Genomic DNA, 17,752 nt, shown 5'->3' on the forward strand with positions numbered 1-17,752 from the left:
CCAGACAATCCAGTGATCAACAGCATGCGCATCGATTTGCACAATTGGGAACCGAAGACATGTGTCAACCAAGCCAGCGAGCCTGACCACCCGACCCCGTTAGTCGCCTCTTACAACAAGCATGGATTACTGAAGGCCAATATTCTAACCCGGACCTTCACGGGCAAGCAGGGGATGAAGGGGGGCATTCTGGTTGGAAGGGAGTAGGGATCTGTTGGTTGGGGGTTGATCCGTGAGTGAGTGGGTGATGGAGGGAGTTCGAGTAAGTGAGTGAGTGAGTGCGTGAGCACGTAGTTGGGTCAGTGTCTGAAAGAGCGAGTGTGTGTCTTTTCGTGGAGGGAGTTTGAGTGAATGAGTGACTGACTGACTGAGTGATTAGTGTCTGTATGCTTATTCGTAACGCCTAACTGGTTAAACCATGAAACTGATGATTTCGCTAATAACGGTTTTCATGCTATATAATTCTCTATTGACAAGGACACATGTAAGCTACGTAATTCGTCAGTTTCCAGAGTACCAACCATTTGACAACTCAAAGTTTTGATGCTCCGACCTTCATCAGTGCGTGGGTTACCCCGCCACATCCATCACTTGATACCAGCACATGTTGCTGCATCGCCCTTTCCCCAACACTTCAGTGATGGAGTCTTCGATTACGCGGTGCCACCTACCATTCAGACGAGCAAAGAATCACCTGCAACTCTTGCACTTACCTCCATATTGAAAGATAATTTCGGACGATCCGAATTTAGCTGTATTAAATGTCTGGTAAATGTCTGAGAGTGACATATGGTTAGGTGGTCCGGACATTGATGGATCGGTGCGCCATTAAATCATTATTGCAACAGAGATTGGGAGAGACTTGTAGTATCACCTAATGAAAAAAACACATTTCGTTTAAATAGAACGTATTCCGGTTTATGTATCAGGTTTCGGCGAACTGTTTCGATGGGTATAAACTATCGTTGTTCCGATTCCGGTTCCTTTCTCAGGTCTGAAAATGTTGTACATGAAATAAAAAAATATAAACCGGTTATCTTTTAAAGAATCGGTTAAGAGGATAGGGAGTTATTGCTGGATTTCATGACAGATGCCTATCTGAAATTGGCATAAAGCGAAGGTTTTAGTATTGATTAACGAAATAACGAACGATAAAATTGGATACGTAATTCACGATGTCGATAAATGGAAACAAGATTTCGTGTAGAGGTTTTCCTAATGCATTGTGTACGTTCGGTACTTCATTATCAAGTGGAAGATCAGGCCATAGTCACCATTACACCTTCGGATTCTGTTCTGATTTGTTAAGACTTATCACGAGAGTACAGGCAAAATCTAGTCTGTAATGAAAATACCCGAACACCAATTCTTTGGTCTAATCTAGAGTTTTTCTTTCTGAGATTGAAGAGTTTTCTAAACTCGATTCAAAACTCTCGGGGAAATGTATGTGATTTTTTGATAAGGGTACCATAGACATTTTTCAGCCTGTGAACGTTTAGAAAACGTTTGTAATTTTGGGTTACATTGTATTTTCAAGGGTCGACTGTCTTTTACCCTGCAGTCTATTATTGTAGAATTGCGGCCGGGTAGCCTAGAGGTTATAGCGTTCGCTCGTCATAGTGCAGTGGCAAAGAGTGAAAATAGATACTTGGCGGGCTAAAGCACGAAACTTTGCAAAGTGCTGGGGAATATCATGATAAAACATATTTTTGGGGGGTGCCCGATTTTGGGGGCCCACTTTCCGAAAAATCCAAGATGGACGCCAAAAATCAAAGATTTCCAATTCTAACACTATATGACTTTCCCCGCTGGAGTAAGCAGAAAACCTTGCACAGTGCTAGGGAACATCATGATAAAACATATTGTTTGGGTGTGCCCGACTGTTTGGGCCCATTTTCCGAAAAATCCAAGATGGGAGTCCAAGATGGCCACCAGAAATCAAGGATTTCCAATTCTGTCACTGTGTGACTTTGCCCCGCTGGATTAAAGCAGAAAACTTTGCACCGTACTAGGGAACTTCATGATAAACCATATTTTTGGGGGGTGTCCGATTTTTGGGGCCTATTTTCCCATAAAAATCAAAGAGTGCTGAAGTCCACCCAGAATGGTAGCTATAGATTATAAAAAGTCTTCACTTGTTGCAATATGTGAGATATATTCGCCTTTCAAAGGGCTATTCCTAATACTTTCAAGAAATCTAACAAACAAGATTTATATTTAGTAGTAAAATATATAATTCATCATCCAATTAATGAAAAAGTTACTGTTTTGATCAGTCACGTGACATCAATTTGTCAAACATCGATTTCTGTGATTCTGAAGTCTCCTTTAACAGTTTCCCATTGAAGTTACAGAGCGATATGCATAGAAGTTGAGAAGATTTACAAATGCACTTCTTTGAATCAGCTAAGCTAAAGAAGTGTTTTGGATCAAGCACTGCATTGGCTTTCGTGCTAAAAAGCATTTGGAAAAGGATGAGTTTATTGCCTGGTGCATTTCATTCTTCTCGTCAATCTCAGGAACAGGTTGCAGCAGAAATAAGTTCTCTCCTTCCTCTCTTTAAGGACAAAGCAGCAAGTCTTGCCATGGTTAGGCATGGTATGTCTATCATCAAGACAGTCACAGAACATTGCAATCCAGGACAACTCCCAGTCATGGCTGTAGACCAACCACTTTTTGCGCTAGCAAAATATATATGTTCAATGGAGAGCCTAGTGGTTTGGTGAAGACGTGTACACTACCACCATGCTTGGAGGTCTTCACATTAAAATAGCCTTATGGAAACTGGTTGTAGACTTGTTGGGAGATTCTTGGTTGACTTCAGCACTAACAGAAGCGGGTATTGACTCAAGTGGAACAGCTGAATCTTTCATTTCGTCGTCTCATGTCACGCTCACGTTCATCAAATAGCTGCCGCGTCACTGGCAAAAGCTGCAAAGAGATGCTTACATGTCCTCACTGAAACCGCATGTTCAACAATCATTTGAAGATTGGCTGGAAATATTGGATGTCAGAAAAGAGTCCAACATTCAAATACTGGGATTTGATTTTTCATCTTGACACAATGATACCAATCTTTGTGAGGTCCCATCGCTTGAAAGAAACATGTCTGTACATCCATTTAATGGAACAACCTGTCCCTCGGTTCTTTGCTCTTGATCACACACCAACTATGCATGCTGGCTGTCAGTTCACATCAGAGATATGAAAGCCCTTCCTGTTGACGGTAGTCTGATTCCCTTCAGAGTGGCACAGTTGCTTCGATGGTAAATCGCCGAAGGCCAGGTTCGATTCCCCACGTGGGCACTCAATAACTCAATAACTCACACACCACGACCAAGTATATTGTCATATGGTTTACAGAAAAGCATATGGCGATGGCGCGTATTTTTGTCTATTTAACACTGCAAAAAGAGATCAAAGTTCATTTGCCCCGAAGACACCTGTCGATGTGGCATGTTTAAACATTGAGAGTTATCTGCTCTTGATGCTTTGTGCTCAGAACCAATTTTGGAGTGTATATTCAAGACCACGGTGTTTGCCATGTCTGGGTTCGAACTGAGGTCACGTGGACCAAAATCCAACGTTGCCTACTCTGCTACATTGCACCGACAGTGAATACGGCAAACTGGCAGCCGCCTTGGGATCTGATCGTTGGATGTTTATAGTAAGGCTGTGTATTGGCAAATATATAGTATTGCAATATATTGCGATTCAGATACCCATATTGCGATACATATTGCGATATATTGGGAACTTCAGTGTTTGACAATGAGTGACACTAATTGTGCATGTCAATCGTATTTTCTACATTATAAATCCCTAAACATATATGTTATGGTTCTGATAACAGCAATCTCAAAATAAGGTTACATAGTCAGGGCTTCTATTTTCCTTCTATACAATTTATAGTATTACAGTATGCCGTTTTGTCATTGAATAACCTAGGAAAACATTTGTTGTGAATGAAAGTATGTGTAGATTTTAGTCTAAACCATAAAGATAATTCCACACACCTCATATACGTTCCTTACTCAATATACCGGTTCTCAGAAAAATATATTGCAATACGTATCGTTTGAAAAGCTTATTGCGATATATAGAGAATCTCACCCAAGTGTCTTCTGATATCAATTATATCAACACGAGTTGATAAAGTTACAAATATCCGAGGCTTGCCGAGGATATTTTTACTTTATCAACGAGTGTTGATATATTTGATATCAGAAGACACGAGGGTGAGATTCTATTTATCATCCAAAATCACTCTTCATTAATTTTCAATGAAAAATGTACATCTCTGAACATGGTACTGCCATTACACTTGCAGTGCAGCGATGTCATAGCATTGTGACGTCATCAAGTACATGACGTCATAGCATTGTCAGGGCATTGTACAAAATCTACTGTCAAAACGATATCTCCTAGGAGATATCATTTGATCTCAAACAAGCGATATCTCCTGTGGAACACAGTTTTGGATGATAAACCGATATACCGGTATACCGGTAATATCGTACAGCCCTAGTTTATGGTGAGTGAGTTTTAGTTTTACGCCGCTTTAACCACATTCAAGCAATATCACGGCTGGGGGCACCAGCAATGGGCTTCACACATTGTACCCATGTGGTTCATCGAACCCGGACTTTCGGCGTGACGAGCGAACGCTTTAACCACTAGGCTACCCCACCGCCGCGGATGTTTATAGTGATGATGAGACGTATGTGCCTGATATGATACTGCATCACAATTACATCTAGATACTTAAGTCAATTATAAAAAAAAAAATCAAATGATTTCTCAAAGGAAACAGTTGTGAAAACCATCCTCGATTATCAAGGGTAACGCCATTCTATTGGTTCAGGCTCATAACGCCGACCTTTCGACCATTCGACTTTACGGTTGAGTGAAATATAAAGGTCGACGTCCTGAGACTAGTTTCATTTGGCCAATTAATAATGAATTACGAGGACAATGCAGGTTTAAAGAGTTGTTAGAGGAGGGTAATCCGGATTATACGGATGAGAGCGCACCTAATGAGAAGATGACAACAGATGACAGATTTAATTTTTAATAAATACATCGTAAATTCCTATAGCATACATTTTTTCACAGATTTTAACCCAAATGCAATAGGTGGGATGCAGAATCAGCAAACTGCCTCACGGACAGTGTTCCTTGTTCAAGCTGGGGACAAATGTCATCCAGTTGTCGCTACCAAATCCCTGTATTTCCTCTTCTTGGACGGACGCTTCTGGCCAGCCGCATACTGGACCAGCTTGTTTTCGGTGTTGGTCTGTTCTCGTGACTGCAACGACACAATCTCGAAAATGTTTGGATGAGCCTTGCCGACGTATTTCTTCAGGCGTGAATGCCACCCTTCTAGGTGGTTGTTTGTTCTTGGCCCATCTGTGTTGTGGTGGTTCCATTGCGTCATGTGCAGATCTCCCTCCACCCAGAAGTTGGCCATGTAGTCTCCGAGTTGTCGGCAGCGGTCTTCATCAGTCTTTTGCAGTACATATCCATGATATCCAGTCTCGTTTTCTCTTGCTGACTCTGTACATGAACCCGCCAACAACCAAGTAACGACTGCCGCGAGCTGTAGGGATGAATCTCTGATCGAGCTGTGCATTTGCCATTTCGAAATCGAATGTGAATCCTTTGGCCATTCCATAGATATTTATACCAAAGATATGAACAGTGTTCAATATTGGCACTCTGCTAAGTGTTATTGTAAACTTTTCAATCAATTGGAAGTGATATGTGCGACGAGTTCACCTTATCAAAACATCTAGAGTAGATTATCCGCAACGCTAATTAAGCCTAATCAGAACCTAACCTTCAAAGGAAACCGCAGGTCGGCGTCCTGAGACTAGTGGAAAATCGAAAGGTCGGCGTCCTGAGACGACACCATTCTATTACTATATAAACTTCTGCCCTATTTCTCCCTTGTCAACATTGCACAGAATGTCTCTCGCCCATGAGAACTATTTGATTGGATAGCTATTTTTAGCCTCCTGGCTTTTAGATCGGGCCTAACCGAAGATGTGGTAGCCAATCGGTGCCGGGTATTTTTCGTGATAAATTAGAGAACAAATATCCCGGATGGGGAGAAATATAATCACTAGACTGTTCTCTGAATGAAGTTCTGGGAGGGGGCTGACTTACTCCTATACCGAATTTTCTTTGGAATTGAACAGGGCGTTGATATTATTTTAACAAAATCAGATCTATGAATCGTTTTCAGAAATAACGAAAGAAAACAGGACTAAAGACAGAGATGTATGTTTTTGATTTGTCAAATTTCCTCGCTCAAATCTGTATGTTTCAACAATGAGAGAAATCTCCCAATTAAGGAACCAGTACTTGCTAGGAATAACATCCGCGGGTGTCCAACGTTGAGGAGGCTCGTTATCAGAAATACCTTGTTTGTGGTTTTTAAGCTTGTAGATGAAAAGAAAACACTAGGTTTGTTTGTTGTATTTATTTGCTTTACAAATTACTCCTCGGAAAAAGCCTCAAGGCAAAATGTGCCAACCCTCGGTCGAAGCGCATAACTTGAAACATTTATCGTTTCGGGAGAGCAGGTGACGTCGTAAAACCAGCGTAATGCCACCGAAATGTCTTCTGCTTTTAATTATGAAATCTGATGCGTATTTAAGTGTGAAGGTTTTAGTATACACGAGAAGAACGCGGCTGCTTGTGATTGACGGCTCTTGGAATCGTCCATAAAGGCGTTACGTTGCATAAACGTGGCCTGCTTGGGGGCGTCAGAGGGAGGTAAATGTAAGAGCAAGACACGCGGATGTTTTGCGATACTTACCTGCGCTGTCCTACCACTCTAATTTAATAGGATAACCGTAACAGCGGGATATTCCCCCCAGATACACACATAGTTATTGTCCAATCCTCCCTCTGACATACTGCTCTGTGGATGACGTATTGCTGACGGTCGTAACGTGCACGGAGTCACTGCTGTTAAACTGTTTGCGTCAGCTACCCGTCCTAAATTCTCTACGCTGTTGACGCCATTGCGTGACGTCAGTCAGTTGGTATCCCCCTTCCGCGCAATTAATCCGTCATACATCTAGTTATCTGACAACATTTAATTGTTCGTATGCTCTTTATCGTCAGTCTTACCACACTCGTCCCACCCCTATCGCACCCCTCTCTTCCTAACAAGCGCTATCACAACAACAGAGAATAATTTAAAACAAATAAACACCAAAAGCTATAACCGCCCAATTAGCCGATCAATAGAACCAAGAATAGATCATGATATAGAACGACTTTTTCAAAGAATTCATTTGTGTTAAGTATCTTTGATATAAGAAGTGACCTGTACCCAAAGCGGAGCAACCTTCCTGGCGCACATAAACCACGTACAGGATTAGTGTCGGTGAGTCAGCTGAATTACAGAGTGATTGATGAGATTTTGGGAATCACATAATATGACAATGTCCTTCTATGAGGTTACATACAAACATACATACATACATACATATTTACATACATACATACATACAAAACATACATACATATATATTTGCTACATACATACATACATACATACATACATACATACATACATACATACATACATACATACATACATACATACATACATACATACAAACATTACATACATACATAATATATACATACACACACACACTTCCAGAGGTTTAACTTAAACAATAGATTTACATACAAACATACATACGTACAACCATACATACATACATACATACACACAGACATACAAACATTACATACATAATATATACATACACACACACACTTCAGTCTGGGCTAGTACAAGCAGCCGCACATACACACGCATGCACGTCGTCGTATGAGCGAAATATTCTCAAGCACGACGTAAAACCCAATTTCACCTCACCTCACCTCTCACTCACACACACACACACACACACACACACACACACACACACACACACACACACACACACACACACACACACACACACACACACACACACAAAACAATCAAAACAAAACAAAAAAACACCCCCCCCAAAAAAAATTAAAATAATTAAAAATATAAAATAATTAAAAAAAATAATAACTCAATAAAAAACAACAACTCAAAAATAAAAACCAACCAAACAAAAAATAAACAAACCAAATAAAAAAGAAGAATACAACAGAAAAACGCACATCAAAAACACAAACAAACAGAAAAAAAACCCACCTCCTCCTCGTTATTCACCACCAATCTGTCAGTTCCAGTATGTTTTTGTCACTCGTCCTCACCCCAACCTTTACCTTCCCCTCTCCCCTAAATATATTCCCCACCTCCCAACCCTCAATCATCCGTCTCCCAGCCCGCCTCGTTAGCACCTGTCAGTCACCCAGACACCGTCATGTAATTACAAACATCATGTTTAAACAACAAATGCATCTTCCAGAGACCATTTGCTCAAAGAGCGGATCGTATTTCCCTTCCATTAGTTTCAGGAGAGATAGCGGGGTGAAGTGACTGCACCTAGCTATTGTATTGACCGCTAGGCCGCTATCTGCCCAATCTACACTCATCTAACACCGAGCACAGACCTCACAGAATACAGAAACACGTTCTTCAATTATTATGGAAATTCCTTCTTCTGATAATCTCCACCTTTTTCCTGTTACCAATCTACTGGGAAAGCACTCTATTTTCAAGTCGGAGATTGGAGAAATTGACAACCAGAATGGTTACGACGGAAGTGTACTCAGCGTGAATTTTAAAACGGGATGTGAGTGAATAAAGTTTTACGCCGCTCAAACAGTATTCCAGCTGTATCATGTTTCCTAGTCTGTCTCACAGTCCCTGAACCACATTATTTTCCCTACTGCCAAGCCCTCTCTGCAGTGCTAAAGCCCTAAATAAAGCAAGTCTAGATTTCCTCAGGTTCAGGATCTCTGGTCTCCCAGATATAAATGGGCTTGTTTGTTACTATCAAAATTATATATATTCAGAGACTAAGCCTTAGTCTACATGTTTACGTGCTTGGTGCTCTGCGCCACCGACAGCAGTAGTCCAGGAATATCGTGTCGGCTCCAAGACGAAACATTTGAAACAGGTTGTCAGGCTACCGATCCCGCCCTGTAAGTGATACGATGAAACAGAACTGACAATTGAAGGTGTTTTAGGGCTGTTTTGAAATGTCGTGACTAACACATCAGCATTGTCTATGAAACCTTTTAATCCACAAAAAAGTCTGTTTGGGTTATTTTCAATGCTGATTTCGTTGATTGGAGTTCACTGGATTTCTACTTCTATTTTATTTCAATGCAAGCATGCACAGGCTGCACACATTGTACCCATAAATAATCGAGTCTGGACCAGACAGTCCACTGATCAACAGCACAAGCATCGATCTACGCAATTGGGATACGATGACATGTGTCAACTAGGGCTGCGCAATATAACCGGTTTACCGGTATTTACCGGTTCAGACATGAAAACGATACGTATTGCGATACGCTGATCGAAAACCGGTATCTTGCATTCGGAAAACTTCGTAACACTCGGAAATGTTCGGATATGTCCTTGTTTCATTTGTGCCAAATATTATTCACATTTTTATTTTATCATGATTAAAAGTTATTATTAAAGTTTAATCAAGCCTAGTGATTTTGTTGTGTTTTTGCTCTATAAATCAAGAATTAACTCGATTATAAGTAGTTTTTTGTTAAAAAATACTTCATGCAATATATTGCAATACATATCGCAATACATGCTTTCGCATCGCAATATATCGCAATATGAAAATTCTCTGCAGTACCCACCCCTAGTGTCAACCAAGCCAGCGAGCCTGACCACCCGATCCCGTTAGTCGCCTGTTACGACATGGGTTGTTGAAGACAAACTCAAACCCGGACCTTCACGGGTTACGTAAAGTACGTGAGATCTATACTCCCAGGAGCGGCGGGATAGCCCAGTTGTTAACACTTGCGCTTGTTTAGCCGAAGACCCGGGTTCGAATCCTCGCATGAAGCTCGTGTCTGGTGTTATCGCTGGAACATCGTTTAAAGCGGCGTCTCACTCACTTACTCACTCTACGATATCAAGCGCTAGCATATAAATAGCATGCATTCGTCAGTTCACTAATAGAGCGTAAGACGACAAATTGAGTTTTATTGTAAATACGGTACACGTCCCTGAGATTGTCTTGGGCTCAAGGCAGGGTATCGAAACTTGACTACTTGAGCAAAAGCTATTTCTTTCAGTCAGTGTCATCATGATGACACTGCCTCTAGAAACCTAACTGAAATACTTTAGATTAAAAGATTATAAAAAAGAAGGAAAATTGATGTTAAATTTCAGTCCGCGTCTAACAATTCTCCCGAGGGATATTCCAGGACAATCATTGTTTCTTCTGGTGTTAGTCAAATGCGTGTAATTTGACACCTGGTGAATTAAAAAGTACCACTCGGTTTTCAGAATCGGATTAAGATTATTCCGGTTGTTATCTTTTTATACTGTACTGGTTTTCCATTGAGGTTTATCTAACATATCTGTGTATTTTAAATCATAATTGTCAGAGCCTCGATATAACTACAGATAATACACATCTGTACGTGGTGAAATCTAAACATGCATTGTGAGTTAATACAATTACTCCGTATCCCGCTCAGCTAAGTAAGTTAGTGAGCTAGTCGTGTTTAACCCCCGTCACCCGTTTTCCAAACATCCTAGCCAAATATGTAAGCTAAAATAGCTCGTCAACTTCTTGGAATCAATGAGCAGATTCCCGTGTTGATCGTTTAACTCAGTTTGGTTAATCAGATCTTGGTCTCACTAATCAGCCAATCAACATGGAGCTTCCTCAGTTCTCGGCGCAAAGCATTCAGAACAGCATCTGTGTCTCGGAAAACGAACTAAAGCGACCATTTCCGAATTTAAATGATTGAACTACGTAACGTTGTAGTATAGAATGAACCTTCAGTAACCCATACTTGTCGTAAGAGGCCACTAACGGGATCGGGTGGTCAGGCTCGCTGGCTTGGTTGACACATGTCATCGGTTCCCAATTGCGTAGGACGATGCTTGTGCTGTTGATCACTGGATTGTCTGGTCCAGACTCGATTATTTACAGACTGCTGCCATATAGCTTAAATATTGCTGAGTGCGGCGTAAAACTAAACTCACTCATTTTAACCGTATGTGACTTCAAAGGTAATATCATCGAATTAATATTTGTGTCCTTTTTAAGTTTTAATTTGTAAAAATCGAAACCTCCAGATTCAGGTGGCAAAACTATTAAACCGAATTTATTAAAAGCTGACAACTGATCGGTCCAAGAACCTCCGTGCAGATTTTGCGACCAGGGTTTGCCTGACGTGAGGAAGACAAAAATGTCGTCTGATCGTTATGCAGAGCAAAAAATCTGATAGTGCTGACGGGCAGTTCTATTAATCTGGTTTGAACTCAGAATAAAAAAAACAATTGACACGCCGTGACACCTGAAAAACTGTATAAATTTAACATTTACACCTAATTCCTCATGGAACCACCTTATAATGTATCTTGGTGACGTGAATTGGTTCTCAAATAATTGTTTTTGTTCGCCATCGACATAACAAAGCGAAAAAGTATTTTTGATGGAACACAGTGGTCTTGAGGCAGTGCGTATCTGTCTGTGAAGTTACCAACTCCTCTGTGAACAATTTTCCTCCGAGCCCTGCAAAAAACTCGCTACCTCTCGTTTCTGTCTTTTATGGTTCCACGGTGGCACTAAATCAGCGTTCGGGATCAATTATTTCAACCCCTAAAGACAAACTCTCAAGACAAAGTAATAAAACAGATGCTGTGCGCACATCAAGAGATCTTAGCAGCCCGTAAATCCACTCGTATGTGTGTGTATGTCACAATGATGCTGTGGGGAGCTTCTGTGAACAATGCATGAACAGCAGCCTGCAGTTGGAGTTGCGTTACGGTGCACTGTTTTATTGGTGGTCGGGAAACACGACTTTGTTCTTGGGGCTTTAAAAGGGTAGAGCATCTCGGTCAGTGGATGTTTAGGAAATAAACTCGCCTCAATAACCAGGGATGCGTTACAGCGCAGTGTTTCTAATTGCCATGGAAACACGATTAGGGGCGTTGAGTCCATAAAATGAACATTCCGTCAATGAATATGGGGTAGAATGACATATGTCAGCCAAATTACCGTGGTGCGTTTCGGGGCAGTGATTTTATTGCTGAAAAGCATCCATAAAGTTACAGAGGACGAAAACGCATGTTCAACGAGCCCTGTTTTACAAAAGTGAGTTTAGCACTACGATAAATGTAAGTGTTGATAAAATTGATGAATGCCAGTAGAAGAATGAACATTGCTGGTTGAAGCCGAACAATTGTGTCAATTTACTTGCTCATATGGGATTATTCTGGAGGTTTATTAGTGGCGTCATGCTGTAGTTAAGGTGTTGTGATCATATTTGGAGTCAGTCGTCGCCATAACTTCGTTTCGGAAGTGACATCTCACTCGATAGTTAAAAGCGCTTTTGATTACACTAACAAGAAAACACAATAAAATCGTGTTTGTATGGGTTTCAGTATTTCAGAGTAATTTAAATTTGGTGCAATGTCTTTTTATTCGCTTTGTCCCTGAATGAATATTGTTTACTGACGTATCACAAAAGTTATTTGTGGTGAGAATGTGTCGTTACGAAAACGTCATCTCAGATGGATGAAAGGTTTTACCGTACATGAGTGAGTGAGTGAGTTGAGTTTTACGCCGCACTCAGCAATATTCCAGCTATATGGCGGCGGTCTGTAAATAATCGAGTCTGGACCAGACAATCCAGTGATCAACAGCATGAGCATCGATCTGCACAATTGGGAACCGATGACATGTGTCAACCAAGTCAGCGAAACTGACCACCCGATCCCGTTAGTCGCCTCTTACGACAAGATAGTCGCCTTTTTATGGCAAGCACATGGGTTGCTGAAGACCTATTCTACCCCGGATCTTCACGGGTCTTTACCGTACATGACTCTACAGAAATGACACTGAATAGAACTAACGAAAATCGCTCATATAGAAACGGGATGTTTATGACCTAAATCGAATCAAAGAAAACACCGCTATTATGATCCCCACAGGCCATACCATCTCAAGTCGTCGGAAATGATGAACATTAACAAACTTTCTCTCGGGATCTGAACCAGCGATCATAGATTTCTGTCACGCTCAAGGGAAGTAACTCATCGAATCCAGGTGACCTACACGCCTCCGCCACCCGATGGCCATTTTCTTTAGAACCTTGCCACGCTGATCTTCTGTTTTATTACAGCATGCCATGTTTTCCGTTCCCTAGGGCTCCACGTTTGTTCAGTACCCACACGTGTTGATCGACCGGCTCTCCGATTCTCGCATGACGGGGCCTCCTTGAGTCTTAACGCCTGGTATAGTTCAAGTTCAGTATCCAGAGGGAGCACTTGGGCGCTCTTGATCTTTTATTACAGTAAAACGTGTGTTCCTAACCTAAGCCAGGTCCCTTCCCAAGAGGAACAAGACCATGTATTCCAATAGACCTGCAGAATTGGTTCCAGAGGCATTTGATTGTCGCTGACAGCTGAGCGATGTGCAGTGCAGCGACCACCCCCAACCCCCCTCCTCCCCCGGGCTGTCAAGCAGACACAATAGTAAACATCCGAGCCCCACAATATCTAGATATTTGTGTTTTCTCTGATAACATATCATCTAAACATCAAATATCATCAATGCCTTTCTGTCGTAAAACAGCATGCAAATATGCGGCCATATGTTTCAGCTTGTCAGAGGAGCGTTGTAGTCGCTATAACAATGACGCCGGAATTAGATCCGCTGTTGATGTTGACGTACTGTAAGTAGTAAATTGTCTACTTTAGCGTTCGTTGTCTCAGGCTCAGATACACAGCCCACAGCTAGACTCACAGAACTGGTGCAACAAATTACAGTAATCATTTTCCAGTTACGTGCGTGTGTGATTTAGAAGAATAGACCACGCTTTGATCGGATAAACAGCTTGCGTTGTGGCGTTCCGCTTCGATATTATCCGGTAAACTGTAAAAGCTTCTCTAAGGTATTAAGCCTTTAGTTATGACAGATGATCCATAAGAATGTTGTATAAAGCGAATCCTAAAAAATAGAATGTGTAGATATCAAAACATTAATCAGGATGAAACGATATTTGCCAAATTCTGAGTATTCTCTGGAGCTCCGTTCGCCTACTACATCATACGCTTTGAATGTTTCTCCCGGAATGAGTTTTTTTATGCCATATGTTGGATTCAAAGCACTTGCACTTGCATAATGCACAATACTTGCACGACTCTGATTGTATTTCGTGCATTACATCAGAACCCGGCAGTCCAATGCAGCAAGTAAATCATGCGTTGAACATGTGGCGAGCAAATATATCCGTTGCATAAATCTATCATTAATGTTCCACAGTAAAAGAATAACGTTCTCTGAAAGTCTCTTTACAGTGACTCTGTTCCTCATGGAATGAAATATGTTCTTTTAGTGGAAACAATTGACGCGGCATATTTCTTTTTTAAGGCGGGCCGCTTCCGGGAGTGACTTTTGCACAAACCCGTCACAGAAAGTGATGAGAATGTGTGCTGAAAGATGCGCCGAGAAATTAATATCTTCTCGTTATTGCAGCCCTTCGGTTTTGTTTTGAAAATTTAAGGACTGTGCCAGTCTCACACTGTCATGTACTAACGTTAAGCTGTATCGCAAGTTGATACATCGACGTAAGAAAATAATGAAATCTAAAAATGTGGCATATTGTTTGCTGATACGACTTTCGGCTTGACAATATGGCGAATGTTACAGGGGACTTCCTTCTGTGATACGGGGGAGGCGTTTTTGCCGATATCTCCCGTCATTCCACAGTCTGTGACAGACGAAGAAATGGTAAACGCCATCTCGGAATCACATGGGACATCATGCGGAACGCTTCTTGGAAAAGCTGTGTGCGCGGGGGAGCTGCTTAGGGAGGGGCAGGCAACAGGGAGCTGTATGCGTGAGCAGGAGAGAATTAAGACAACAAAAGTTTAAAAGTTGGATCGAGAGTCGGAATGTGCTAAGTAGATTCTTCAGAGAGAGGTGTTCAAATTGTGGGGTAGAGTAGACTAATATTTAGTACCAGAATCAAATTTATTTTTTAAAATATATGTCTAAAAATATTAAATATAATCTAAATAGATATCATGAACAATGCTGATTTCAGAGCTGAGGCAATATAGACTTGCTGCATTATTCTAGACTTGAGCTGGGCACCTTTATTTATTCTGTAGGATCTTGGAGACAGACCAACGGTAGGGATGTGGTCCATGAATAAGAACTGTATGTGTATTTTTCCTCCAGAACAATTTTTGAGAGGGGTTGATACCATTGGAAGTAGGGCTTCAACGAGTCCATTTTCTTGGACTCGAGTACTCGAGGGGTGAGACTCGACTCGGACCCGAGTACTCGAAATCCATACCTTTCAAGCAAACAATAGCGTAACTTGCATGACATGTGTTCCGATCACACAAGTGACTACTTACTTCATTCCGACTTCATATCGTCGTGTGACTAACATTTCCCACTGGTCAGAATCAGTATTTGGATGTTTACTGGACACTTGTTTTTTTCATCGAACTTCTTGTACTGCCAGGGGCGGTGGGGTAGCCTAATGGTTAAAGCGTCCGCTCGACGCGCTGAAGACCCGGGTTCGATTCCCCACATGGGTGCAATGTGTGAAGCCCATTTCTGGTGTCCCCCGCCGTGATATTGCTGGAATATTGCTAAAAGCGGCGTAAAACCAAACTCACTCACTCACTCTTGTACTGCCTGCAAAACGCAGTGATATACCGCACAGGCGGCATTTGGTTATTTTTCTCTTTTCTCTATCCAGATCAAGATACGCCCATACATTTGATTTTTTTATCTTTCTCCATGTCTATCAGTTGTCAAGATAGTTACCTTATCATTTTAAGAAGTGAAATTTCAAACGATGTATAATATTTACTCTCATCTGCAGAGAATTGTAACAACTAATACCATACAGCCACACCTTATGAGGAGTAAACTATATATATTTAATATAGGTCTTAATGAAAACATTATCAGATGGGTACATAGAACTCAGTATGTCAGTGTCAATGGCTATCAATCTTCTTTTCTCTCAACCTCTACTGCAGAACCAAATGGCTGTGTTCCTTCATCCGTACTCTTCGTTTTGTATACTAATGACTGTTACTTGTCAATATATGACGTGCTTACTGTGAAATTCGCAGATGACGCCACTGTTATTGGCCTAATTTCCGATTCTGAACATTATTATTGTCAAGGCATTGACAAAACCGTAATGACAGTTTTTTATCAAACCTCTATTCAAAGTGTGTTGACCTACAATTTTCTATGTTGGTATGGGAGTCTGTCTCATTGCAACAAAAACAAGCTTTTCAAAATTGTTAATACTGCTTGCAAAATTTCTGGGGTGTCTTTTAAGTATATTCCCTTTATCTATGAGCGCCAGATTGTCACAAAGGCAACTAAAATTAGATTTGATAGTTGACATATTTGATCTCACCATTTTGAACTACTTCCTTCTGGACGCTGCTGTCGATTACCTTCCCTCAAAACAGAGTTCGACAGTCTTTCATACCATCAAGTATTCGTGAATGCAACAAATATTTTGAATCACCATCACGTGATTACAGCTAGAATTATTCAGCCTCTTTACCTATGTGGTTAATTGAATTATATCATGTCAGTTTTATTGTGTAAATAGCATTCGTTTTCTGCATGTAATTATTGTGTATATTTTTGTGAACTGTGTATATATTCATTTTGAGACAGTTGGATGTATAAGAATTTCCTCCGGGATAATCAAGTTACATCTTATCTTAATATTAGACGTTAACGGCCGCTCATGCTTAGCACATGGCAGACAGTCTGTCAACGTCAATAATTCGAGTTGTCTCCCCTTTTCGAGTCCTCGAGTCCTTGAAAATGGACTCGAGTCCAGCTAAACCCGACTCGTCCTCGAGTACTCGAGTACCCGTGGAAGCCCTAATTGGGAAGGGGATGTGAACAGACAAGTCTTAACATTGATTACACAACAGTCTCGTTTCCTGTTGACTGGGTTCCGTCCTATTGCGCAACTTAGTACAATAACCAGTCCAGAATATTGAGACCAATTAATTTAACTGGATACATAAATATTAATCAGTATTATTTGATACATCTAAGCACTTGTATATTGCAAAAAACTACGCTCCTTATAATCCTTGCAAACATGTCTTGCAGCGTGCTCTGTCGTACAGCGTGCTCTGACAAACAGAAACCTGGAAATCGTCGAAATCTCAAAACGAGGCTCTGCCGCTAGAAAGGTTTGGCGGTCTGGTACGAACGATATTATATCAATCACATTGTACGGTACAGAACTATATTGAAAAAGCACAAAAGGCACATAAAAGGTGTAACCAGTGAACCAGATGCATTGTGAATCATCTTACGACCTCATCAAACTGGGTCAGTCTGTGACGTCTTAGTTAAAGTCATGCTGCCTACACCTCGCCATAGAATATAGAAATACGATGTTATTAAAGTTTAAAATCAAACTTCATTTGTAAATAACATTTTCGTGGGAAACAAGGAATTGGAATTCAGTGTAACCATGTCTGAATAGGTTAAAGAGACTCATGTTTCTGTTTGAGGGGGTGGGATTAAGGCTCAAACCGATGAGCTGTAATAATCAGCCCCGA

General features: G+C 41.0%; 1 protein-coding gene across 1 annotated transcript in view; it reads left to right on the top strand.

Moving 5' to 3' along the window:
• Positions 1-17,752, top strand: part of LOC124263793 (extracellular serine/threonine protein kinase FAM20C-like) — a 93,539-nt gene that overhangs the window by 7,985 nt on the left and 67,802 nt on the right. The window lies entirely within an intron of this gene.

Source organism: Haliotis rubra, unplaced genomic scaffold, assembly GCF_003918875.1.
Source record: "Haliotis rubra isolate DU_JTF1 unplaced genomic scaffold, ASM391887v1 Scf9, whole genome shotgun sequence".
NCBI lineage: Eukaryota > Metazoa > Mollusca > Gastropoda > Lepetellida > Haliotidae > Haliotis > Haliotis rubra.